Source organism: Panthera leo, chromosome D1, assembly GCF_018350215.1.
Source record: "Panthera leo isolate Ple1 chromosome D1, P.leo_Ple1_pat1.1, whole genome shotgun sequence".
Classification (NCBI taxonomy): Eukaryota; Metazoa; Chordata; class Mammalia; order Carnivora; family Felidae; genus Panthera; species Panthera leo.
In genome coordinates, this window is record NC_056688.1 from 110910111 (window position 1) to 110929752 (window position 19642).

At 55.6% G+C, this 19642-nt stretch overlaps 1 protein-coding gene across 1 annotated transcript in view; it reads right to left on the reverse strand.

Moving 5' to 3' along the window:
- CPT1A (carnitine palmitoyltransferase 1A) overlaps window positions 1-6470 on the reverse strand; it is a 56262-nt gene extending 49792 nt beyond the window's left edge. Inside the window, exon 1 of the mRNA XM_042904173.1 lies at window positions 6436-6470. The gene's annotated coding sequence lies outside the window, so the exon portion shown is untranslated. The remainder of the gene's footprint in view (window positions 1-6435) is intronic.
- Window positions 6471-19642: the final 13172 nt, after the last annotated feature.

Genomic DNA, 19642 nt, shown 5'->3' on the forward strand with positions numbered 1-19642 from the left:
GGTTCCGGAAGGGTATCAGCCAGGGGAAATCCAGACCTGCATGTGGGGCAAGGTTCTTTTCTTTTCTTTTCTTTTCTTTTTTCTTAGTAATCTCTACACCTAACGTGGGGCTCGAACTTACAACCCCGAGATCAAGCGTCGCATGTTCCGCTGACTGAGCCCGCCAGGCGCCCCAAAAGGGTTTGTGAGGTTGCTCAGATTCCTTCTTGCTCCGTCAGTATTTCGTATTCCCGCTACTACGGTCACGATTAGGGCGAGGAGTTAGGCGCAGGCAAAAATTAGCAGTAACAGTACGGAAACGAGAGCACCCGTCCACCCATGTGTGGGCGCATAGCTTTCTGCCCGTCGTGTGCCGTGTCATACTCACTTGCAGACATGACTCTCCGTGATTGTGCTCTTGAGTTTTCTTGATAAGTGCATATGCAGATAAATACAGATTATTTCCCTAACCTGATGGAGGCACGTTAGAAGCAAGAACGTAAGACGCAAAACTCACTTTGTGTTTCTGGGAGGGCTTCGTGTGCAAGAAACGGGCAGGAACGGTCACTAAGGAGGTGGGGTCTCTTGAATCCACCACTGGGCATTTAATATTTTCATTAATTAACTGGCCATACAGTTAACTTATCGCAGTCAAGTATATCATAATACGCCATTCACGTTTATGGAGTAAATACGCCAAGACGAGGCAGGTTATAGAGGGAATTCTGAATCGTTACACCTTTAAGTCTCTGGGAAAACAACAGCTTCTGCCTAGTGACCTAGTGAGGTGCTGTAAAAAATAAACCAAATGTGGGGCGCCCGGGTGGCTCAGTCGGTTGAGCGTCCGACTTAGGCTCGGGTCATGATCTCCTAGCTCGTGAGTTCGAGCCCCGTGTCGGGCTCTGTGCCGACAGCTCAGAGCCTGGAGCCTGTTTCGGATTCTGTGTCTCCCTCCCTCTCTCTGACCCTCCCCCATTCATGCTCTGTCTCTCTCCGTCTCAAAAAAATAAATAAACGTTAAAAAAAATTTTTTTAAATAAAAAAATAAGTAAATAAACCAAATGCAAAAAGCGAAAAACAAAAAATAAAAGTAAACCAAAGGCAAATTACACCTAGTGTGGCCCCACTCCAGGAAGTAATGGCTAATCAGATGAACGCAGAGAAATGTGACCTGTGCAAAAGAACTGGGGAAAGGTCACTGGGGGTCACATTTTTGTAAAGAAAATACAGAATGTCTCGGCAGTTATCTGCGCCGTCCGTTCAGGTATTTTCTCCGGACGCACGCCCACGAGGACCTGCCCCCCAGCCACACCGTCAGCAAGCCGCTGACGAAGAAGCTTGCGTCCCCCAAAAGAGACCCCCGGACCTCTCCTCATCCCACGCTGTTCCCACAAGTGTTCCCAAAACCACCGGCAGGGGGGCCTTCACCCACAGCATGCTCTTCACCCAGAAGTGTAACTGAACTTGGGAAACCACAAGTTCCAATTCAGGGACCGGGGAGCACCGTCATACCCGTAATCCCTGCCTGCGGCCACGGGATTATTTGCCAGAACCCGTGCCCACTTTACACCCTCAAGACTGGGGTCACACCCGGCCCCCTCCCGGACCCTCCCTGGTGACGAAGAACAACAGGTGTCGGAGGCACCACTTTACAGATGCGGAAACGGACACCCGGAAACACGCCCAGTGGGCACGGACGTGGGCCCTCTGCCTGCACTGCGGCCCAAGAAGCAGCAGCGTGCTGCAGGGAGAGAGCACAAGCTTCGGAGAACACGCATCTGGATCCAAATCCCAGCTCTGACACTTACCGGGCCGTGTGTGCAGGTGGGGAAGAGAGAAGAGGCTCGAGCAGATGTCACAGCCTCATCACGAGACCCTCTGCCTGGCCTATAAAGTATGAGAATATCCAGCCGTCACATCAAGTGATGGGCCCAACACATCAGGCCGTCAAGGCAGGAACACACTGGAGTGTGCCGGGCTTCCAACCGGAGTCCCAGGCTCCGGGAACATGGGCTTCCGTGTGGACTTGCCGCCTCGCCTCCTTCTTGCCAGTAGACCCCCTCCCCTCACTCTATCCGCTCCCCCCACCCCGTGCTGGCATCGGATACCCCCCCTCCCAATCATCTGACTTTGACATTTAGCTTGCCACAGCACTGCTGGGCTCATTTCTAGTGTCCCTTGTTGTACCTGCCGCTGTACAACAGGGGGGGCTTGAGAAAGTAGAAAGAAACCTAAACTCTTCACCTTAAATCTTTTTTTTTTTTTTTAATGTTTATTTTTTGAGAGATTGACAGAGTGTGAGCAGGAGAGGGGCAGAGAGAGAAAGGAAGACACAGAATCCGAAGCAGCTCCAGGCTCTGAGCTGTCGGCACAGGGCCCGACGCGGGGCTCGAACCCACGAACCGGGAGATCGCGACCTGAGCCGAAGTCGGAGCTCAACCAACTGAGCCACCCAGGCGCCCCACCCTAAATCTTTTTTAAGGGCAGGAGAGATGCTGACATGTAGGAAAATTAGTGATCAATGCATTATCTCATAAATGAGGAAGTCTTCCATAAAACGTAAAATTTGAGTTATAGCACACGACGATGTCTGAAAGCCATAGTCACTTTGTGTTTGCTTTTAATATAAACACGTATTGGGGCGCCTGGGTGGCTCAGTCGGTTAAGCGTCCGACTTTGGCTCTGGTCATGATCTCATGGTTCCTGAGTTTGAGCCCCGTGTCAGACTCTGTGCTGACAGTTCGGAGCCTGGAGCTGCTTCGGATTCTGTGTCTCCCTCTCTCTCTGCCCCACCCCCACTCGGACTCTGTATCTCTCTCTCTCTCTCTCTAAAAATAAACATAAAAAAAAAAAAAGCATCTGACTTCAGCTCAGGCAGTGCGGAGCCTGCTTGGGATTCTCTCCCTCTCTCCCCTTTTCTCTGTCCCCACCCCACCCTCTTTCTCAAATAAATAAAAAAAAAGAAGTTTTAGGATGACACTCAGGTTCCTGGGATGGGTTGGTGAACCACCACATTGGGAGTATGGAGGAGTCCTTTCCTTTTAACCTAAAGAACCTGGTGTCCAACAATTAGCTGATGATTTCTAGAAGGCAGAGCAGTAGCCACCCTATCCCCGGCCCTCCACAGTGGCAAACACCCTACGTACCCCCAAAGCGGCAGGACTCGTGCAGTTGGCAAAATTTCTTTCAATTATTAACTTCCAACAACATTCTTGGCAGAAAAACAACCCACGCAAAATTACAGGTGGACATTCTGGAGAACTGAGGCTCTGGATCACCTCACCACAAAGGTCAGCTGGCTTCAAGCCCAGGGTCTGCTGGGAACCCAACGTCCACCCAGTATTTGCACGGGGTAGAAGGTGAACTTCACAAAAGGCAACAGAATGTCATAAATCAACAAACATAAAGTACTCCTTACTTGTGTTAATTAACAGATTGAACAACAACACGCCCCGTACAGCCTACACTATTTCTACAGGCATCAGAGACTGTTAGGCTGGTGGCTTCTGGAGAGGGGCCCCGAGTGCCGAGGCCAATCCCGCGTTAACGTCCCCGTGTGCACCCCCTTCGTTTTGCACCGTGTCAAACAGAAAAATCCTCGCAGGCCAAGCTCGGGAGAGGCTCAAGCCATTCGAGGAAAACAGAGGCCTCATTAGAGCGGGCCACAGAGAATCTGAAACACACTCGAAACGTGCCAGTTTCATTTTATTCTAAATCCTCCGGGAATCGAAGTTCAGGCTGCCCCCCAGCAACCCAACTCTGGCCCGCCAGCGACGACCACGCGGAGTGACTCAACGTCCTCTCCCACAAAGGAAAAACTGCACCCGATCAAAGTGCAGAAGCAGCTCCGGGCCAGAGCGGGCGCGCGTTTCCGCCTCCCACCTTCCCCGCCGCCCTGGGAGCCCAGGCTGCGTCTCTAACTGCTCAGCTGGAACGCGTCCCGGAGGGCACCGCAGGCAACTGCGGCCGGCGCGCCCCGCCCCGCCCCCACGGCGCGCGTCACGTGACGGCTGCGAAAAGTAGGGGAAAGGTTACCACGAGCCCCGCCCCCGGCCTGGCGCGCCCGGGGCGCTCAGATCCTGTTCCACCCGCCCGGCTCGGGGAGACCTTCCGGAGCGAGCTGGCTCGCGTCGCCGGCGCTGCCACCCTCCTCCCCCGGCGACACGAAGCGCCTCTCCGCGGGAAGGCCGAGCCCCGCGTGGCCAGCCCTGGGGACAGCTGAGGGCTCAGGGCGCCCTATGCCACCCCACACCCAAACTGCAGCATCGCGTCCCGGCGCGCCCGAAGCGCGTCCGGAAGGGGCTTGCTGCGAAGCCCCGGGAGAAAGTAACAGTGTTTCTATGAATGGGCACGCGGGGCCAGGGTTGCATAAGCGCAGGCCCTGGCCCCAAGACTCCCCGGGGGCCCACGCTTGCCCACTAGATTCCCACTGGCCTGGGGGCAGGCCAAGGGCGGCAGCAGCAGGGACGCCAGGTTTCTTCCCTTCGCCCGTGGCTTATGCCACTTGCTTTCAGTGCAAACTCGAAAGGTTATTTCGGCCTGTGCACCGTGCCAATTTCTGCCACTGTGATACAAAGTATGTGCGCTCCCTTTTCTCTGTTTGATTTCAACAGATGGGAGTTCAGTGTACAAGGTCGGGTCTAGAAATGTTTCACCGGAAGGAAGCCGGTCGTTTGTATGCGAAAAGGAGCCCCCGGGCGCACAGAGGCAGCACCACCCCAACCCGAGTGCTGCACACAGTTCACATCAGACACGATGGCCCCAGACGACTTACAACCAGACGCTGCCTCGCCTCTGCGATCAGCACGATCATCAGCATTATGTCCTCATATTTACGCCACACTCCCCGCGCGTCGCCCTACATACTTTGGAAAAGGCGGGGGGGGGGGGGGGGGAGATGCTCGCTGGCATAAATGAAAGACCAGTGAGTTCGGCCATTTTTTAATCGCTTGGTTTGGGGTTCAGAAGGAAACAAGCATGCTTGAATATCTGGAATGACCAGAAACCCGACGCCTATGCAAGAAAATGGTGTAACAAAATACACGTTTCAAGAGAGTAAACGGATTTTGTCCGGTCCCTTACAAAGTTACCGGTCTCCCACAAAAACCTGCCCTTAAGTATTTGAACTACACAAGGAGCACAGAGGAACCGAAAGCCTGTCCTGAGTCGGGAAAACGGCGTCTGTTCCCTACTGAATCGGGTTGATTACTCCGGAGTTTTAACTCTTGGTGTTAAAAAAGTCAGGTCGGCTTGAACGAAAGCCAACCATCAATTTACATTATAAAGACGCTGACCCACGGCCTTCCCGAACAAAATGAAAGGAACTGGTCGTTGACTCGCCGAGGGGGCTGGGGTTTGGAGCTGCCTCCGTCCCGGCCCGGGACCCCGGGTAGCTCCGCCACCCCGACCGCGCTGTCCCGGCAGGAAGGGCCAGAGCTCCCAGGCCTGGTCACGTGACGCCCCTCCTCCACCCCCCCGCCGGGCGGCTGCCGGGCTGGGAACCCGCCGCGACCTTGGGCAGACTCACGGCGCCCACCTGCCCCGCACCGGGGGATGGGGGGCGCTCGCAAGCGGGGACCCCGGCCGGGCGCCCCGATCTCGCTCACGACGGGTGCTCGGACCGCGCGGGGAGTCCCGCGTCAAGGGCGTGTCCCGACGGCTGCAATGCGGGGGCGGCCGCAGGAGGCTGGGTGGACTGCGCCCCGCGGAGTCCCGAAGGCCGAGCGTCCCTCTAGCTCCCACTGCGACCCCTGGACGGCCCCCTAGGCCCAATCCACCCCCGGAGGGCGAAGGGATGCGGCGGGATCGAGAGGGGGCTGGCGGCGCCCAGCCAAGTCCAGAAGGCCGAGCACCCCTCCTGCAGCCTCACCGACCCTCGGACGGACCCCCAGACCCAATCCATTCCGAAGAGTGGGGTGGGATGAGAGGAAAGGGGCTCTAGCGGCCCCAGGCCGGAGGCATCCTGCCAAGTCCGGAGAACCAAGCATCCCTCCAGCTCCCGCACTGTACCTCCCGGCGGGCCGATCGACCCTCGGGCGTACCCCCAGACCCAATCCACTCCTGGGAAGTGAGAGCGAGAAGGGCGAAGAAAGAGGCCAGTACCCCTACTGGTCCCGAGCTTGGCGCATCCTGCCCAAGTCCGAAGGGCTGAGCATCCTTCCCGCTGCCGCACCGGACCGGCACAGGAGGCCAGCGCGCAGACACACCCCTAGGCGGACCCCAGACCCAATCCACCGCGGGAGGTGGGGAGTCCCCGACCCGCTCCCGTTTCAGGCTCCCCACGAACCCCGCCGTCCTGGCGGGGCGACGCCGGAGGTTCCCCTCGGCGCTGCGGCTCGGCAGGCGGCCCCCGCACCCCCCGCCCTCCGGAGTCCGGACCCTGGCGGTCCCCGCGCGCCCCACCCTGGCGCAGGCCGCGAGCCCGCGCCCGCTCGCCCAGCCTCGGCCCAGCCTTACCGAGTCGGCAAACGGAGGCGCGGCGGCGGCGGCGGCGGCAGCGGCGAAGGCGGCGGCGGACTGAGCGAGCGGCGAGCGAGAGCCGGGGGCGGGAGGGCCGCGGGCGAGGCCGAGTGCACCCGACGCCGGCAGCCGCCGATTGGCTGCAGCTCGCGGGGCTTCGGTGCGGGCGGGGCTGAGACTCCCGGAGCTCGGCGGGTCGGGGGCGGGACCTGGACGGGGCGGGGCATCGGCGGGGCGCCTAGGGGGACGCGTCAGGTGAGGAAACCGAGGCTGCACCGAGGCCCGCCACCTGGGCCTCTGCCAGCCGGGGGCCCAGGGCGACATTCCTCACCCTGGAGACTCTGTTTTCTCATCCGAAAAATGGGCCAACTCATTTGGCCCAGGCCCATGAGAGCGTTTAGCGTGGTGCCCGGCTCATGCTAGCCCTTTACAGCCATTGCCCGTATAATCCTCAAAGCACCCCTATAAATAGCTGATCCCCGCCTGGGCTGCAGGAGGGATCACTACTTGCACGTGATCACACAGCTAAGAACGTGGGTGCGGCGTTGGGCCCGGGTCTGACTCCAGAGCCCACGTCCCCAGACGGACCTTATCCCCAGCTGATGCGATCCCGAGGCAGAGCGGCTCGCGGAGCCAAAACGCTAATGCGAATTCCGGTGACCTTTCTGAGCCTCCTCCTTATCTAAGTGGGAGAAAAATACCTCCCACGGGGGCTTTGGTAAGTTTGGTAAACTAATTATTCAGGCGCCTAAAGCACTGTTGGTCCCAGGAAAGACATGGCTGGAGGTGGGGTCAGAGTGACCGAGAGAACCCTGTGTGGGTCACTGAGCTCAGGAGAGGCGTCGAGAGTGCAGTCACCGGCCGATCCCAGGAGTCTAGGCCGCTGGCAACGGCCGCAGGGCGCTCAGGGAAGTGCGGGCAGAGCTTCCCTCCCTCCCCGCCCCGCCACCCCCACCCCTGCCCCTTCCCTATCTTCGCCTGAAATTTTCCCAGGCCCTAGCCGGGGGTCCCGGATACAGCAGGCGCTCCATACATGCACCCGTTTTAGGACAGAGCCCCGGCTCTGCTTAAGGTCGATCACTTCTTTTATGAAAACCCCATGCTTGCCTCCATCTGGGTCTGTATTATTTGGTGGTTACCCCCGAACGGCTTAGAAGAGAAAACGAAAGTTCTCTCTTGTTCCCGCCCCCCATCCCTCTGCCACCACCACAGTCACCCGTTGGTGCGCGCTCTCCAGACTGCTTTCAATAAAGTCACGGGATCCGCTGTGTTTAACACTCTGGTTTTCATTTGGACAGAGCTCCCCGTGGAGACACAGAAATGCCCTTCTCTTCTGCGGTATTTAACCCGCCCCACGGGCACCTATGCCCCCTTTTCACCGTTGCAGGTACAAATTAGGCTGCGCCGACCGTCAGCGTGCCTCTGTTTTTTGTTTTTTTAATTTTTTTTTAACGTTTTATTTATTTTTGAGACAGAGAGAGACAGAGCATGAACGGGGAGGGGCAGAGACAGAGGGAGACACAGAATCGGAAGCAGGCTCCAGGCTCCGAGCCGTCAGCCCAGAGCCCGATGCGGGGCTCGAACTCACGGACCGCGAGATCATGACCTGAGCCGAAGTCGGATGCTTAACCGACTGAGCCACCCAGGCGCCCCATCAGCGTGCCTCTTTGAGCTCCGCTTTCTCTCTGCAGATGCCTAGAGGTGCAGCAACCGGGTCAAAGGACAGGCACCTGCGACATTTTGGTGACATTTGGGTGCCACTTGCTGAGCTGCCCTCAGAAAAGCTGACTGACGTCTACGTCCGCCCGTGCGTGGGAGAGGAGCCTCGGCTCCAGGAGATCGCCAGTGCTGTCATTACCAGTTCTTTGCATCTTTGCCAATCCTAAAGGAGAGGGTGTAGACAACTCTCCTTACTTTAATTTGCATTTCTTTGAAGTGGGAAGTGGGAGATTTCCGGCCACTGCAGGTTCCCCTGGACCGAGAGCGATCCCAGGCCCTCACCTCCCCCCCCACACACCCCCACCCCCACTCGGGCCCCCAGCTCCAGATTTCCCGGCGCAAGAGGGCAGGTGAGCTGGGCCCGGGGCACACCTGCTCAATGCCCAGTTGCACTGCACCTGCCTGGGCCGCTCCATCGTTCTCTACTCTCCTATCTGGCACCTAGGCCTTCCTGGTTTGTGCCTCGGACTGTCACCCTCACCTCAAATGCCCTTCCCTCCTTTCCCTGGAATCCTAGCCAGCCCTCTGCAGGTCCCCGCCCAAGGTCACTTTCTTCCTCACCCCAGTGCTGTCGTGGACCCCCCCTGGGATTAGCCCCGAGCCCTGTGTGTTCCCAGGGCTCTGCGGCCTTGACAGGGCACCCCTCCCTGCAAGCCTCCTGGGTGCCACCTGGGCGGGGGAAGCGGGTCAGGGCAAGGCAGGACAGGACCGAGGTCCTTGGGGCGCCGGGGCTCTTGGCCCCAATAATGAAATTCACACCACTACCAGTTCCGGCCAGAATGTGGAGGCCTCATTCCCCTCCGGTGAGCTCCCCGGGCTGGTGAGGCAACCACTGTTAATAAAGAGCCCAAGAACTAGGCCCCTGGGGAGCTCTAGGCCTGTCGGATCCTGTATTCCCTTTGGGCCAAAAATATCCCAGAGTTGGCCTCAGAAACTAAAGTAATCTTTCTCAAGCTCTGGTTTGTTTGTTTTTTGTTTTTTCAATTCTTTCCCAGGTCGAATGAAACCTTCTATAGCAGCTGCCTATTGTGGCTATAAGGAAACCTTTTTTAAAAAAATGTATGTAATGTTTTTATTATCACTGAGAGACCCCCCCCCCTTTGTTTTACTCTAAAAATATCTTTTTATGGAAAAATTCAAGCATACAAAACTTAATGAGAACAGTATAATAAAGTCCTGGGTAACCAAAACTCAGGTTCAACAATTGTCAAGCGAGGGCCTGACTTGTCTATGCTCCTGCCCCTGCCTCTAGATTTCTTTAAAGCAAATCCAGAAATCTTACTGTTTTGCCCACAAGTTCTTGAGTACAGATCTCTAAAAGATAAAGGTCCTTTTTAAGAAACAGGCACCTCCACACACACACACACACACACACACACACACACACACACACACACGAAATACCCACAGTACTGTTGTCCAACCTAAAAGAACAGAACAATTGAAATACAAAACGTGTAAGGCTCTCTTGGGCCGCTAAGAGCACAGCTGAGTCCCACTCTCCTGCCAGCAAGAAACGAGGCTGGTTCTGAACCAAAAGCATGTGAGATTTTCTGGAACTCAGCTCTCACTTCCCACAGGAAAAAATTTTGTAATCTCAGAGTTCTGTGCTCCTCTCTTCTCTCCGGAGCGTTGAGCCCCCTCTGAACTTGAACCTTGAGCTGTTGTTGTAGGTGGTGAGCAAATAGCGACAGGTCCACGTCAGGTGGCAGTAATATTTGCTCCGGCCAGCATCACCTCCCCGGGGGGTTCCGGGAGGGCAAAATGAGGTAACACACAGGCAAGGAAATGAACAAAGGCAGCTCGACCACGTGCCAGTGAAAGCAACTCATCCCAACCACAGAAGTGGTTTCTTTCTTTTTTTTCTTTTTTTCTTTTTTTTTTTTTAACGTTTATTTATTTTTGAGACAGGGAGAGACAGCATGAACGGGGGAGGGTCAGAGAGAGAGGGAGACACAGAATCCAAAGCGGGACCCAGGCTCCGAGCTGTCAGCACAGAGCCCGACGCGGGGCTCGAACTCACGGACCGCGAGATCATGACCCGAGCAGAAGTCGGAGGCTTAACCGACTGAGCCACCCAGGCGCCCCGTCACAGAAGCGGTTTCTTAAATGAATAGGCTTGCCCTGTGACCCAGGAATCCTGCCTTCTGAGCATCTACCGGGAAGAAGAAATGAAAACACGCATCCGTGCACAGACCCCCGGTACGGGAATGTTTACGGAAGATCCCCTCAGGTTGACAAAATTCTGGAAACGACCCACGTGCCCATCAGCACAGAATGGATAAATACATTGTGGTTTCTCTGGATAGGGGAATAATAAGCAGCCAGAAAAAAATAATGAACTGCTGATGGCACACGCAAGAGAGTGAACCTTACAGATCTCCTGTTAAGGGAAAGAAAGCCAAATGAACACACAGAGTATTTGTTGGCTGTATGATTTCTGTAACCAGTGGTGCATATTAACTGCAGTGATGGGTACCGGCTGTAAAGGAGACCCTGGGGGGTGGGGGGGGTGGGTGGCAGGGTAATGTGACTTCCATGACTCTATACGCCTAAAATTACACACTTCACGCTCCTTCGTTACCTGCACGTGAGGACTCGATGTTAAAAATTAAAAGTTACTGGGGCGCCTGGGTGGCTCAGTCGGTTGAGCGTCCGACTTCAGCTCAGGTCGTGATCTCGGGTTTGTGAGTTCGAGCCCCGCGTCGGGCTCTGCGCCGACAGCTCGGAGCCTGCTTCGGATTCTGTCTCCGTCTCTCTGCCCCTCCCCTGCTCACGCTCTCAATCTCTCTCTCTCTCTCTCTTTGTCTCTCAAATAGAAAATAAAACATAAAAAGATTTTTCTAATTAAAAATTTACACAGATTTAGGGGTAAGTGGGGCATTGATCTTCGGTGGCGAGAGCAAAGCCATCCGGGCGGTCACGAAATAAAGGAACTGACAAATTTGAGCCCCTGGGATCACCAGGGGAGACAGCAGCCTTAGAGGGGGGAGGAGGAGAGGCGGGACGTCAACCCCTTGCGGGTGCAGGGGAGCAGCAGGGAGAGCAGTGGGGACGGTGTCCAGAGCCTGGGAGGTGTGGGCAGGAGTGGCAAAGTGGCACCCCATCGTTCCTCCTTCCTCCCCACTCCTCCCTGGGCCGCTGCTGTCCCCTCCCCTCCACGGCAGGGACCCCACTCTGTCCCCTCTGCGTCTCCAAGTACCCAGCCCCCTGATGGGTCAGGTGAGGGCACAAGGCAGGAGGGCAGGGGTCTGCCTTCCTGGGAAGGCCTCACGGTAAAGCCAAGGAGCAGTGGCCCGGGAGTGGGCACAGCTGGCCACCAGCCTGGGTCTGCCGCTGGCTGGCTCTGCAGACACCCCCTCCCCTATCTGGGCCTCGGTTTCCCCACCTACCCAAATGAGGACCTGGGCCCAGGGCACTAATGAAAAGCCTTCCCACCACTGTTTTTTTGTTTTAACATTTATTTATTTTCGAGAGAGAGTGCACGCGCGCGCACGAGTAGGGGGGTGGACAGAGTATCCAAAGCGAGCTCTGCGCTGACAGCAGAGAGCCCGAGGCAGGGTTCGAACCCACAAACCGGGAGGTCATGACTCAGGCCGAAGTCGGATGCTCCACCCACTGAGCCACACAGGTGCCCCTCCCACTGCCACCGTTTTTTATTTGGAGAACCAGGAATTCTAGCTGCTTGGGGGTGTGAAGTCCAGAACCAGAGAGCCTGGGTTCAAATCCTGACTCCGCCACTTGCCAGCTGAATGATCTTAACCTCTCAGTTTCCTCATCTGTAAAATGGGGCAAGTAATACAAGCCGCCTTGGGGAGCCTTCGTGAAAATGACCCGAGTAACTGACAGGATGTGCTTAAACACGAGTAACTGACAGGATGTGCTTAAACGTTCCCAGGACACGGCAGGTGCCATTTAAGCGTCAGCGAGGATTGTTGCGTTCCCTCTTTGGAGCCCATCTCTCAACAGCTTTTGTTTATAAACAGTAAAACATAATGAATGAATAACTTACTTCCTTGTTTATGGATCAGAAACGCAGACACGATTGCCAGCCAGACCTCTTTGAACACATGCTTGTCCCAAAGTCCAAGACCTGATAACAGCACAGGGACTGACTGCGTGGGGTTCTCTCTGTCTCTGTCTCTCTCTGCCCCTCCCGGGCTCACGAGCACAAGCTTGCACTCCGTCTCTCTCTCAAAATAAGTAAATAAACTTTAAAAAGGTCAGAAGAGTTCAAGGGCCACCATTACGACGTCACTTGCCAGTTATCTCCAAGGTCCCCGCTAGCCCAGCCTGCTGGGAGAATGCATGCCGGGGCCAGGCCCTGAGCTTCTTGGAAAGGCCAGAGCCGCGTGCTGGGCACAAAGCAGGCGACAGCTCAGTGGGTTTCCTTGAAGTCGGTAGCTTGACTGGCTCCCAGCTGACGCCGGGCCAGCCTGGGCACGGGGACCTCAAAGATGGGGAAGAGGTGACCCTCTTGTAACACCTGTTAGCAGGTGCCTGAACATCCAATTGAGAGCATTGACAGAGGACTTCCGTGTCAAGAAGCAAATTCCTCCCCTTTGTTGGGAGAAGGAGGTGGGAAGCTAGCACACTGAGCGCAGTTTTTATGCTTTGTGGGGAGGGCCGCTAATGTAAACCTGATGACAACCACAACCTTTTCCCAGAAAAATGCACTCACACAAACAGTGGTAAATAATTTCAGTCTTGAACCTTCCAGAGTCCATTTACAAACTCCTGACTCCGACGGATTAAGAAAAAAAAAAAAATCATCTGAAATTTGGAAACAAGGAAAAAGAATGTTTGAACGTTCTTTCGCGGGCTCACTGTCTAACGGGCCCATCCAAGGATTTCTCGTCCTCTCTGGGGAACTAGATTTTGACCTGGCCCCAGACTATGCGAAGTCACATGTTGACTGGTAGATTTTTGTTTTTGTTTTTTTTTTTTTAATTTTTTATTTATTTTTTTTAACATTTTTATTTATTTTTGAGACAGGGAGAGACAGAGCATGAACAGGGGAGGGTCAGAGAGAGGGCGACACAGAATCTGAAACAGGCTCCAGGCTCTCAGCTGTCAGCACAGAGCCCGATGCAGGGGCTCGAACTCACAAACCGTGAGATCATGACCTGAGCTGGAACCAAGACTCGGATGCTTAGCTGGCTGAGACACCCAGACACCCCAAAATTCCAAGCTGATAACAGTGGCCCGGTCTTTCTACTGACCAGCCCCATCCACGAGGCTGCCCAGGGTTGCTTCAACAGATGGTCCTAGTGTTTTTTATCTCTTAGGAGTTTACAAGGGTTTCAGGGACCAGGCACAGACACCAGTACGTACACTTTCTATCATTTCATGGAATTTAACCCGCTCCCTAGCCTTCATGATCCAGCTCTCTCCTCTATCAGAGCTTCTGGACTCAACCTCTTGAATGCTCTTTTTTTTTTTTTGAGAGACAGAACACCAGCAGGGGAGGGGGCAGAGAGAGAGGGAGACACAGAATCCAAAACAGGCTCCAGGCTCCCAGCTGTCAGCACAGAGCCCGACGCGGGGCTCGAGCTCACGGAACGTGAGATCATGACCTGAGCCGAAGTCGGCTGCTTAACTGACTGAGCCACCCAGGCGCCCCGAATCCTCGTCTTTTGAACTGCTTTGCCATCCAGCTGGGCCCCTCACTGATAAACGGAAATCTTTGAATTCACACACATTTGTATTTGAGACTCGTGTTTTTAACTTACTGAAAATCCTATCTGATACACATGACTGTGCGTGAGAACCAGATGCCTTTTGGAGGGCTGACCTTCGGTTCAGAGCATCTCAGGGTATGAAGGGCGAGAGAGGAGGGGCCCTGAACGTTCCTGGGACCCTGGGGCCTCTCGCTGTAAAGGGGCTCACTCCACAGGCCCCCAGAGGTTAAACCTCTCACAGGGCAGAGACCTTGAGACAGCCGCTCAGACCTCTTTTGGCCCACAGCTTCCTCCTGGATTTCTGCCGCTGTGTGAGGCCAGGGGACACCTTGATGGGAAAGGGGTGGGCGCACCCACACCCACGGGCCCCCCCCGGACCACCAGAGGCCACCCGGCAAACCACCGGACCGTTTGTACAAGACCCACATTTGTGTGGCGCCTTTCCACTCACACGTGCTGTTATCTTCACGTTTCAAATCTATTCACCTGCTGTCTTTTTCCCCAAGAGAGACGAATGATAACTGGAAATATCAAGGGCTGAGAAAACCAGTGGTTCTGCCCAGCCTGACGACACCTTCCTCCGGTCTTCAGTGCGAGCAGGAAACACTTCAAGATTCTGGGTTCAAGACAGAACTTGCACATCTGCTTTCCATTCTCTGAAACCCCGCTGGGGTTCGAGTACCCCCACCTCGGATTTCGGCCCCGAGAGCTAGCCCCCTCCGGTCCCTAGGGGGCCCTCCTCATTTACAAATGGGGGAGAAATAAACAGAACTCCTCAGTGGAGCTTCCTCCGGGGGGTGGGAGACCGTTTGAGCGTCTATTGAACACCCACTGCGCGTCGGGCCACAAGCGAACAAGGGAGGAACTATAGAATGTGAGGTCCTCCGAGGTTCCTTCCACCCTGCCCCAGCTCATCCAGCACGGCCTCCTCCACCTCCAGCGGGGGTCCTCTCCAAGTTCACCAGCCACCACGGTGACCCACCAGCCCCCTGGACCAGCACGGGCCACTTGGCAAATCGTGTTGGCCCCCTTCCCTAGGTCCCACCCTGTCGGAACCCTCTGCTGTGTTTCACGGCGGGCCTCCTCCTCCCCTCCCGGGAGCCTTCTCCTCCCGTAACCTGTGAGTCACCCCAGCTCCAGGTTCTCTCCTCCCCCGGGACCTGTTGTCAGATGCCTCCCCCCCCCCCCCCCCCCCGGCCGGCTCATTTCCATCCACCTCTCCCAACCGAGATGTGGCTCTGTCACCGGCCACGGTCCCCTGTGAGCTCCCCCCTTGCCACGCTAGCACCCCAATCCTGATCCTCCTCCCCCCCAGTTCCAAGGCCTCCCCAAATGAAAGGATGAAGTCATTGGCTTCCTGGGGCCGAGTTACCCACCAGGAGGAGAGGCCTAGCTCTAGGTGCCAGTGAAGCAGGGCCACAAAGAGAAGAAAAATGTGTGTGTGTGCGTGTGTGCACACACGTGTTATATTTTCTGTGTCACAGAAAGCAGCGGATAGTCCTTGAAGGAAGAATGAGGGCTTTGATGTGTTTTCTTACACTTATTTCAGTTAAGTATCTATCTCTGTAATTACGTAAGAGGAAGTCTCCTTAATCCTTTCAGCAAGGAGGGCTTTCGAAAGAGCTGAATCCAGCTCTGACCTGACCCATATTCATTCATTTGTTCATTCCTTCATTCACTGGGCAAATATGGATTGAGCACCTCCAATGCACCAGGATTGTTCTAGGTACTGGGACTCGGCAGTGACAGAACCTTTAGACCAAGCCCTGTCCTCAGGAGCCCCACATTCTGGTAGGACAGGCAGGCAAGCAGCAAATACTCTTTCGTGCGAAAAGAAAGGGCACAGGGGAAAAACAAAACAGGGAGCAGGACCCAGTGTGGACAGCCTAGTGTGGGGCAGGTAAGTCTAGCTTATATTTTCAACAGACCATGAGTTCCTAAGGGTGCAAATTCTTGTAACCAGCACCTCACCCATCATAGGGGCTTTGGAAATGTTAGCTGGATGATTAACTGATGACTGAGTGGATGGGTGGGTAAGTGGATGGATAGATGGATGGTGGATGGATGGAGGAACAGGTGGGTGGATGGATGGATGGATGGATGGGTAGGTAAGCATGTGGATGGGTGGGTAGATGGATGGTTGGATGGATGGGTGGATGGATGGATGAATGGGTGGATGGATGGGTAGATGGGTGGATGGATGGATGGGTGGATGGATGGATGGATGGATGGTGGATGGATGGACAGACAGGTGGGTGGATAGATGGATGGATGGATGGGCATGTGGATGGGTGGATGGATGGGTAGATGGATGGGTGGATGGATGGATGGATGGATGGATGGATGGATGGACAGGTGGGTGGATGGATGGATGGGTAGTTGGGCATGTGGATGGGTGAGTGGATGGATGGTTGGATGGATGGATGGATGGGTGGATGGATGGGTAGATCGGTGGATGGATGGATGGTTGGATGGATGGGTGCATGGATGGATGAATGGGTGGATGGATGGGTAGATGGGTGGATGGATGGATGGGTGGATGGATGGATGGATGGATGGATGGATGGATGGATGGTGGATGGATGGACAGACAGGTGGGTGGATAGATGGATGGATGGATGGGCATGTGGATGGGTGGATGGATGGGTAGATGGATGGGTGGATGGATGGATGGATGGATGGATGGATGGATGGATGGATGAATGGATGGATGGACAGGTGGGTGGATGGATGGATGGGTAGTTGGGCATGTGGATGGATGGGTGGATGGATGGTTGGATGGATGGATGGATGGGTGGATGGATGGGTAGATGGGTGGATGGATGGATGGATGGGTAGGTGAGCATGTGGATGGGTGGGTGGGCAGGTGGGCAGGTGGGTGAGTGGGTGAGTGGCCCTGAAGGCTTAGTTCCTTCATGCCCCTCCCACGTGGCCCTTCCTTTCCAGGTCCTCAACCCATCACACAGTCTTCTTCAAGAGACTCTAAACTTCACTCCTGCCGGTCCTACTTCATAGTGTGCCTAAGGTCACCTTCTGAGTCACAACACCTTTGCTGCACCCCGTGGTCTCAGGCAGACCTAGTTACATAATTTGTCAGCTCCAAGGCAAAAGAGGAAATGCAGAGACTCTTGTTCAACAATTATTAATCATTTCAAGATGGTGACAAGTGAGCATTGAAACCAGCCGCAGGGCTTTTCTGATTACTGGCTTTTGTGACTGCAGGGGTGGCCCACCCATGAAGCTGGGCCTGCCTTGAAGGCCTTCCTAAATCTGCACCTGAAGGCCACCCAGCTGGTTCCTGCAAACCTCAAGGAATTCTGTGCTCACCCCACTTGCTGCCTCTGGGCATCTGTTCCCACTGTTCCCGCCGCCCAGGGTGCCCTCCCCACTCACCTCATGTATCTGCGCAGCCGTGGGCTAGATGCCAGAAGGCGAGATGGGATAAATCAGACCTCGTCCTGACTCTGCAGGGGAAGTACTCAGAGGGCATCTGAGTGCCAGCTCGGCTGCGGCCCTGCCCCCCTTCGAGGCCCGGAGCACACTGCTCTCTGTCGCAAGATGGACGGCACCGGGCGGGTGCCACCCTCACCCATCCATGTGGGGCTCTGCTCACAGCCCCTCCTCCCTTTCTGCAAACCTGAGATATGACTCACATATACTAGAACGCTCATCCTTTTAACGTGTACAATTCAGTGGTTTTCAACATATACACAACATATGTCGCTACTGTGTAATTCCAGAACATTTCCCACACACTCTCCTAAAAGAAGCCTCGATCCCAATAGCAGAGCTCCTGCCTCACCTGCTGGCCCTGGCAAGCACCATTTTACTTTCTGTCTCTATAGATCGCCCAGAGGCGAGAGGTGCGGTGCCCAGGCTCCCACTCTGACCTTGGCCCTGAAATACCCTCCTAGGTCTCTGGAAAATATCCACTTCGCCTTGAAAGTCCACCTCAGATACCACCTGCTCCAAGAAGCCTCCCCAGATTTCCCCGGAAGAGACTGATAACCCCTTCTTCTGGGTCCTCCTGCAGGGCCCGGTTCCAGGACACTCTACCCTTTCGAAGGCATGAGGCGCCTCCCTGCCCCCACTCCAGATCCGGAACTGCGTCCCATTCCTGAGGCCCCGGCTCAGCCAACCGGCCAGAACTTTTGTGGAATGGAAAAGAGGGAAATTGGCTGGACGCTAATGGGCCGCCAGATAAGCTAATTATTTCCTTGAGATCACTAGCTTTTGCTGGGAGGAGAGCAGGGCCGGGAAATTCGGGGGAGGGGTGGGGTGGGGTGGGGACGCGGAAATGACAGGCGTGCAGGGAGATGGGGCGGGAACAGCAGGCCGGAGGCGGCCGGCCGTGGCAGGAGGCGGCTTCGTTTTCAAACGCCCAGTTGCGTCGCTCCCTAGAATTTGTGCTTTTCGTGCAGGAAGCTCGGTGAGCCTTATCGGTGCTGCAGCGCCCTCCCCTGCCGGCCCGGGTGCCCCGGGAGCGGCCCTGGCCAAGGGCGCGGCCAAGGTCCCTGGCACCCCGCACAGCCGGAGGTCCTGGCGGCGGGAAGGGTGCGGGGAGGGGCGCCCTCCCCTCCCCGCCCCTCTTCCTCTGCACTCCCTCCCTGCTCGTTGCCGGTCCCCTCCCGGCCCACCCACAGCCTCATTTGCGTCCCAGGGTCTCGCGGGGCCGCTGCTTTGCGCTCGGTGGGGGGAGGGGGCGGTGGGAGTTAGCTGGGGCGGGGGAGAACAAGATCGGCCTTGGCCGCGGGGGCCGCCCCTGCCCGACGGAACGCCCCCCCGGAACCCCGCCGGCACCCCCCCCCCCGGAACCCCGCCGGCACCCCGAGCGCCGGGACCCCCGGTGCAGAGCTGCTCGCAGCGCCCCCGGGGCGGGACCGCCAGCTGGCTGCCCAGGTCCCTCTGCAAGTTTTCAAATTCCACGGTGCGTTCCTTGTGGAAACACGGGAAACCCCGAAGGGTCAAATGAAAAGCTTCACAAAGTTGCCTCGCGCTCGGCGGCGGCATTTCCTTTCCGCCTTTTGCGCTGCTTTCGATGGATCTTTCCACTGTCCCTTCGTGCCTGTTTACAAAATGGAAGTCGTGGGGCCATAGAAACGTTTCTGTTCTGTTTTTCCCGGTGTAACGTTATTCATTCTCCCCGGTAGATGGAGTGTCTTGGGAATATATGGAAACTGCGCAGAAGCCCCCTGGTCACCTACCACCCCCCACCCCACCCCCCTCTATCCCACTCCCCTCTCTGGAAGTAACCGAAATTGTTAGCTGTGTCTTCTTCCAGACCTTTTCACTTCTGACACCAACCTTATATATCTCTCTCTAGAAATGGACAGTTTTATTTTAGAGATCTCTTTGAGGCAGATCAGATTGGGTCGTATATACAGTTCTGGAACTTGCTTTCCACCCACCCCCTTAACAGTAGGTTTTGGAAATCAGTTGGTCTGGACCTACCTCCTTCGCTGCTTTGATGTTCCACAGTTTGCGTGCACCTTTATTCATTTCGAGCATTCTCTGTGGTTAGTTTGTCTCACTCTATCCAACCATTCATCCCAAGCATGTTTCTTAAGCACCTGCTGTGTGCCCCACCTCTTCCAGGCCGGGGAAGTACAATAACGGACCAAAGAGATGCCACCCTCTTGGGGCTCACTCTCTAGAAGCACAACGCAAGTATGTGAGGAGGGGATATTGTATTTCTTGAACAGGGAGTATGTTCGAATCACTAATATGGTTCAAATAGCAAATCAATGTTTTAAAAAATATCTAGAGGGGCGCCCTGAATGGCTCAGTCGGTGAAGCGTCCGACT